We start from the raw sequence: 7,499 nt of genomic DNA, 5'->3' as shown, positions 1-7,499 counted from the left end.
AATATTCCAGTTCTGGTGTGCACTGACGTTTTCAAGGTAATTTTTGCAAGTTATTTTAGTTGACTCTGGAAGCAATGGAGCAACTATGTTACCAGGCCTTTTGACTAATTTACTAACTGAAGGAAAGAAGGCCAGAAACTGTGGAAAGGCTGGGCTTCATGCCATGTTCTGACTCTTGTAAGCCCTAAAATGACATGACTAATGCCAGAATGAAGCCCTGGCCCAGCAATATTATAATGGTGAAACCACTGCAGCAGTGCACAGTCTCACAGTTTTCTATGAGATTGTGAGTTGTTGTTCATGGTGAGGAATCAGGCAGCCAACTGCTTTATGAGCTGCTTTGTCACTGCAAATAGGAAGAAAAATTGAGCTGCTTTCCCTGCTGGTCAGTGAGGTGAGAGCTGTTGGAGCTCTGCCTGGGAGATGTCAAGGATAGAGCAGAAGGGTTACCCTCCTGGGCTTGCAGCTTGGACCACATCCAAACAGGCTAAAGTGTTTGTCGAAAGTATGGCCAGGGTTCTTGTGTACAAATCTTAACTTCGGGTTGGCAACAGAGAGTACCAGCAGGAAGGTTTCACTTGGGATCAATATGAGAGGTTCAGTTTGCCTTGGGGGCTTTTTGCTGCAGAGGAAGTAAAAGCTGTGTCTGTAGCTTCAACAAAGTTGTCTGCTTGAAATGTCTTTTGTTAAAAAAAAAAACCAAAACAAAAAACCACAAAGTAGACTATCTTATATATACAAAGCATTGTGTTTGTAGTTTCAGTTTTTCAGACACTTCTGCTGTCAATTTTTTAAAAAGTAATGTTATAAAATTCTGAAACTGGAAATAGTAACTATTTCCTTGCAAGCATGCTTGTGTAGGAAGGGAAGGTGAGAGAGGTATAAGGAGAGTGCCATTTCTTCAGCATCCAATACTATCTCTTCCCCTTCTTTAGCCCCCTTCGTTCTTCCATTTGTTTTGGGATGGGAGATGCCTCAAATCAAGGGGAAAGAAAGGAACACCCACAAAATAGTGCCAGGTCAGGATGATCATACAGCTTCATTTTGATATCTTTCCTGAAAAACAAAAGCAGGTGAAATGAGATTGTCTCTGGCAGATTGATTCATCTGTAGCATTCAGTTGAATCCTGGCATTTTACTGACCTTCCCTCTCCCAGCAGCATCATCGTTGTGTGCCTGATCTGGAAAAGCAGCAGTGCTGAGCCATGGCAGGTATTTTTCAGGCACTGGCAGCTGGAGAGCTCTTTGCTTTCTTTTGGCAGTTGAGCTAATCCCCCGAGGGAGGTTAGTAGGGCTGTAAAGGTAGGATGGGCTGCTCTAGGGCTGGCTGGCTAATGTTAACAGCCAGAGCTCTATTTTGTTTTGCTTTCTGGTTTAAATAGACTGGTATTAGTGTTATAGCTGTGTTCTGTGCCTTGTAGCACTATTACAATGAATGATCTGTCAGCATTTTCAGGAAAAGGTGTTAATTTCAGGCAGTTACAACTCAGCAATAAAAATTTGCTTCAAGCAGGAATATGAAATACAAGTGCTTAGTAGTGGTGTTAATATTTATGTGCAATCTTTCATAATAATGGCTGAGCAATTCAAAAGTGATGTCAGCTTAACTCTCTTCTCTGACTGCACTTCAGAAGGTTGCTTTTCTTACTGGCTATACAGATACCAGCTATGTTTTGTGCTAGGGATGACAATTTGTCTACAGGGGACAGTCATTTCTGAGTCATCTGAGAATCCAAATTGTGGAAACCAGCAATCATAGCAATAACTAACAATCCAGTGTTAAAACTTCTTACAGCTTTCATCACCACAGTATCTCCCCATTGTGGCTGAGGGAGGATCCTTTGGGGGAGAAGAAAAAGGCAAAAACAACCAACCACGTGCCAAATGGAATAAATCCCTTGCTGTTCCCTTTTTTACTCCCATGAGAAGTTTGTTTGGCTGAGACTTCTGATACATTTGCTTTCCTTGGGAGTTTGCCAGAGGTTTCTGTACTTATTCTTTAGTTTGCATCACGTTCTTCAAGTTGTAATTCTGGTTTGGTGTCTTTTCATGTCAAAACTGCAGTATTTTTCCACTATTTTTTTAAACAAAAATTTAGATTTTTATCTTCTACCATTTTGAAGAAAATGGGAGCAGTCAATCTTTGAGAGTCTTACACTGTCAAAGACTGTTAATTGCATAGAGATGTGTTGGGTAGAACCTCAGCTGTTCTCCAGTATGGCTGTCTCAGTTTAAGCCAGTGAAGGAGCTCCGTGGAAGACACTTTCTCCAGCTAAGAATGTCTCACAAACATAAGGAAACTTTCCAACTGTGACCATTATTTCATAGTATTATTAGTAATACTGAATTTTAAGTACAGGAAGATTTGGGTGAGATAATGTTTAGTTATTTCTTACAGTAGCCCTAGGGTCAAAACTGAGACCTATGATTGCAACTAGTGTTACTGACCAATTGCAGTCTATGGATATTTTAAGACTTTCAAGCTGTGAGGTAGAAGCCTATTTCCAAGGATGCTCTGGCTGGGTTTGAGCAATGGTGTCCCTTTGGGTCCCCTGGGCAGCAACATTGAATAAGAACACACTGGTTTTGATCTGCATTGCCTGGACCATCTGATAACACTTCCAGTGGTGGCAGCAGCACTGGACAAAACTTGATTCATCTCCCAGAAGTCTGGAGGGTTAATCCAATTCACTGAGAAGTCAGGTGTCTCTTAGCAAAATTTCCCATCAGAGCTTCCAGTATTGCAGATGGGATGACCTCAGAACTGCACAGAACTTGCACAGGAGCAAATTCTGAGGAGCCACACACCCCACAGGTAGCTGTTCAGGTTTTTATGGGATCACCTGTACAGATAAAGACCTGTGAGGTGTTTGGGGTTTTGGAGTTTGCTCTACAGCTATATGGCCCCTACCAAATTTGGGGTTGGCAAAATATCTTGCAACCCTGTCCCTTTCAATTTTTTCTGAACTACTTGGCACATTTCTTTCTTTTTACCCCTTCTGTGTAGTAAATCTTGTTCTTGCTGACAGCCCTGGTAATTGCCTTATGTAGAATGAAAGTCTTCCATTGTCTCTTTCTGTTTTTATAGTATGCAGCCTTCCACAGCTAAGTTTAAAAGGACAGAAAAATTCATGGTGTTTGCAGTAAGAGCATGTTTTATGCTTGCCTGCTGCTCAAGCAGAGAGAATACTGCCCTGATATGGAAATGTCAGGGGCACAGGCCTGTATCTAAGGCAGTAAATGTTTATTTTATTACTTATTCTACTTTATGATGGTTGCTATTAATTTTAAACTTTTCTTGGCATTTGCAGCAATAAAAAGGGTAAAATCCTGAGGCTTTGTCCTTCCGCTGGCGAATCAAGTCTTCAGAATTCAAATAAGACTTAAGCATATCCTGCTTTCAGAGACAGCTGGGTACTCTTACAAATATATGTAAGCGTTGGGACACCACTACCTTCACGCTGAAGGCATTATCTGTTTCTGATGAATTCAATGCAGAGCATACCCAATGTAGATGAAAGGAGGCAAATGTCTAAAATCATTATATATTAAAAAAATAAAATAATCTGTCTTCCAGGCTCTTATGATACTGGCCAACTGTGGTCGTATTGCTGCTTTGTGCAGCAGCTAAAGAATGTGTCTTTGGCTACAGCCCCGAGTGCTTTTGTGCAGCCCAGTACAGAGGATGTGCCTTCAGTGTGCAGCCTCAACTGGGAGAGGGCTATGCTTTGTCTTGTGATGTGCAGTATCCTGCTTACACCAGAGTTGTAGGCTCTCTGTGTTACAGGAGATGTTGTGGCATAAGGTTCAGCTCTTGTCATTCTGGTTTGTGATGATTCATTTTAAACTTGGCCTGACTTCTACAGAGCAACCTCAGAGCACGCAGGGAAAACCATGGCATGCTTGCAGCTCTTGATATTGTGGATTGATTTGTGTGTGTCAGGATTCCAAAGACTTTACAATTTGAGCTCAAATTAAGGAAGACGTGCTTGGCAGCCAAGGGTTGGAAAGATAAATCCAATTGTATTTAACTGCTAGATGAATTTTCACAGCCTTTGATTTAATCACTGGAGTACTGACAGGAAGGTTTGGCCCAGTACTTCCCCATTTAGCTGTGCTATTTGGTTACTAGACTGGTACAGCAAACAGCAGGTATTGTCATGTTAGTGAAAGGCATCCCACAGCAAGTTCTGCCCTGGTGTGCAGTCTGAACAATGAAGAAATAACAATTCCTTGCTTGACCAAAGACTGTTTGTGAAATTGGTCTTGCTGGAATGCAAAAGGCTCTGTATTCACCTCTTGTGAGTACGTGATAGTCTGTGTTCTGGCTGTAAGAATCCCCATACTGCTCAGCGCTTGGCACATGTGAGCCCACTCTAACCTGCAGCGTAGGCACAGTTTTAAATGCTGACGCTATCTGGAGAATACTGCCTTAGAAGCTATGAGTGAGACCTAGTTTTGTGTTGTTCGTCCTCTATTATTGTATTAATTTCAGCCCTGTAAATAAGTATTTGCTGTATAATTATGTAGCACTGATGAAGCTGTCAAAACTTTCAGGAGACGTTTAGCTGAGATGCTGCTATATTATGTCGGGGGGTGTAGGGGGGGAGAAGTGGAACATTCTTCTTCCTGAAGTGATATTTCTATTCTTATCTGTATAAAGAAGCTCATTCTCTTTCTGATATTACACCAAAGAGGATTTATATGTGAAATAAATCTTTGTAAATCTTTTCAGGGGTGCCTAAATTATTTATGGTTGGTTTGGTTTGGTGTGCATGCCATATTGCTCTCTTCTGTTAAACAGTTTATACACCACCCAGCTTTTCACATTAATCACCGCAGTATGTGCTCTGTTATCCCAGCTGAAGAGCCATCTATTACATTCCAGTAGCCACAGCCAAATGATCTAATTTTTCTGTTGGTTGTTTTAACCAATGGTTCATAAACCCATGGCTGTTATTACACTAGCAAAGTTTTGTTATCACATTTGATGCATTTATCATTTTCTTCTCTCCTTTCTTAGCAGAAATCATGATTAAAATGGCTGTCCAACCTCCTTTTAGCCTCCCCTTTTTTCCCAGCCTCCCGCCCTGTTCTGCCTCCAGTTTTTCCCTGCCTCCCACTCCCTGGTCTCCCACCCCCTTTTGTTCTTTACTTTTTTCCTGTCCTCCCACTTAGCTGGCCTTCCAATGCCTGCTGCCCTTGACATTCTTCCCAGCCCCTCACTCTCTTTTGGCCTTCACATTTTCCCTGGCCTCTCACCCCTCTGCTGGCCTCTACTTTTCTTGTCAGCCTCCCACTCTCTGTTGGCTTCTGACCCCTTGTCGGCCTCTACGTTTTTATTGGCCTCCAACCCCCTGTTGGCCTCCACTTTTTTTTGGTCTCACTCCCTGCTGACCTCCACTTTTTCCCCAGCCTCCCATCCCCTGTCAGCCTGCATTTTTTTTTGTCAGCTTCTTGTTTTTTTTCCCCCTTCTTCCAGCCCTTGTGAGCTTTTAAATTTTTATTGGCCTCCAATTTTTTGTCATTCTCTGCTTTTTTGCCTGTCTCCCACCTCCTGTCAACCTCCACTTTTCTGTGGACCTTCCACCCCATGTGGGTCTCCCACCCCCCCCTTGCCCTCTGCTTTTTTCCCAGCCTCCTAACCTCAGCTACCCTGCCACCTACTCGTGTAAAATGATCTGAAATGAGCATTTGTGATGCAAAAGCCTCCCTCTGGCACGTGGACTGCAGTGTGAATTACCAGGGTGAATTCATCCCTTCTCCTGCTTCACTCGATGGGCGTGGGCCCTGTGCTGAATTTGTTTCTCTTCATGTGTAGATGGGTCCCCAGTATTGCAGTTTAGGCTTTTTGCCAAACCAGGTGATGACTATTTTTTTTTTTTTTTTTTTTTTTTGGGAGAGCATCCAAAGTCTTGCAGGCATTTCAACCTTTCCCGATTTTGATTGGAAAAAAAACCACAAAACCTTGAAAGAGTCACATCTTTTATGGTGTTACTGGCACTGAAGTGTGGAGACTGGGATAGGTGACCTCAGCGGGCTGTGATGAGCTGTGTGGGGGTTTGTTGGCGTACCCAGCACTGCCACAGCTCAGCGCTTTGAGTGGGACTTCCTGAGAGGGGATCGGTGCAGCCCCAGCAGAGCAGGTGGTGGGCAGCTCTTTGCAGTGGCAGGTTTTTTCTCATGGCTCTCTCTGGAAGTGGGGTGGCTTCCTCCCATCCAGGTGAAGCTCCACGTGGATGTGTTAGGAAAGCAGGCCCTGCGACAAAGGCTTTAATTTCTTTAGTTCAGTGTTAGCTGGGATCTTGTCACAGTGTTACCAACTGCTCTTTCCCACAGACAAGTGGTGAGGTGTCAGCACCACTGGCTATGAATCTCAGGTTAGAATTGGCTTCAGTCCCTAAATCTGACCCTGTCAGACCTCTTCACTGTGCTATTGAAAATGTACAGTATCCTTTCAGCTCTGAGTCTGGTTTAATATCTTCAAACACTGTATACCTTTTCTAATATTTTTAGATAGGTCCTTACGGTCCCAGCATTGATGGCTCACACAAAGGTTTAGTGGGTTAGGTGGTGTTGGGTTGACAGTTGGACTTGATGATCCCTGAGGTCTTTTCCAACCTTAATGATTCTATGATTCTGTGGATCTTTAAGTGCCATGATATCTAATGGTGCACTAGTTCGTATATGCACCCATAACAAGATATATAAGGCATCATTGTGTGTGTGTATGTACATGAACTCCTAGAGATGATTAAAAGGGTAAAGACATGCAAGCGATGAAGATTTGGAGTTGTACTTTCCTCATGTACAAATGAAAATATCTTTGAGTCTATTTTGGTAGTCTCTTGGGAGTCTGAATTACTTGCTTCTGTGAAACCAAACTGGGAAAGGACAGTGCAGTTGTGACAGGTTTGTCCCTCGTGTCCCCACAGAAGACAGTCCTCGTGCTCCTCTTCACCTGTGACACGCAGTTCAGACCTGCTGTAGTAAAGCTCTTCTTGTGTTAGCTGCCCTCTCTGCAGTGAAAGGGTTATCTGATAATGAGGTAGTCTACAAATACCAAATCAAATACAGCTTTTGCATGAATGAGTAGCTGAAATGAGTTGTTAAAAGTACATAAACACATATGGCTGTAGAGTAAAAAAGTCATCTGTTCTCTTACGATTCTTATGAGCAAATTTTTAGCTAAGGTGTCTGAGTGTTAGGGGGGGACAGCAAACCTCCTGCTTTTAAGAGAAAAGCACAACAGGAGATGTTGTTCTGCTGTAATTCATGTGGGGTGTTGCTCTACTCCATAAAGCACAGCCATGTGTTCATATCCCAAAAGGGCATAATTATTTTATGATAGTGGTTCTTCCTAGAGTAGCCTTACTGGTATTACAAAGTATTTATTATGGAGAAAACCTATATTTTTGGTACTGGCAGTTAAGAATATTGAACAGCAGTTGCAGCTGAGATAGTGATTCACAGAGATTAATGCAGCTCTTCAGACTTCT

This window comes from Pterocles gutturalis, unplaced genomic scaffold (genome assembly GCF_000699245.1).
Source record: "Pterocles gutturalis isolate BGI_N339 unplaced genomic scaffold, ASM69924v1 scaffold4229, whole genome shotgun sequence".
Taxonomy (NCBI): domain Eukaryota; kingdom Metazoa; phylum Chordata; class Aves; order Pterocliformes; family Pteroclidae; genus Pterocles; species Pterocles gutturalis.
Note: the sequence above shows the minus strand (reverse complement) of the source record.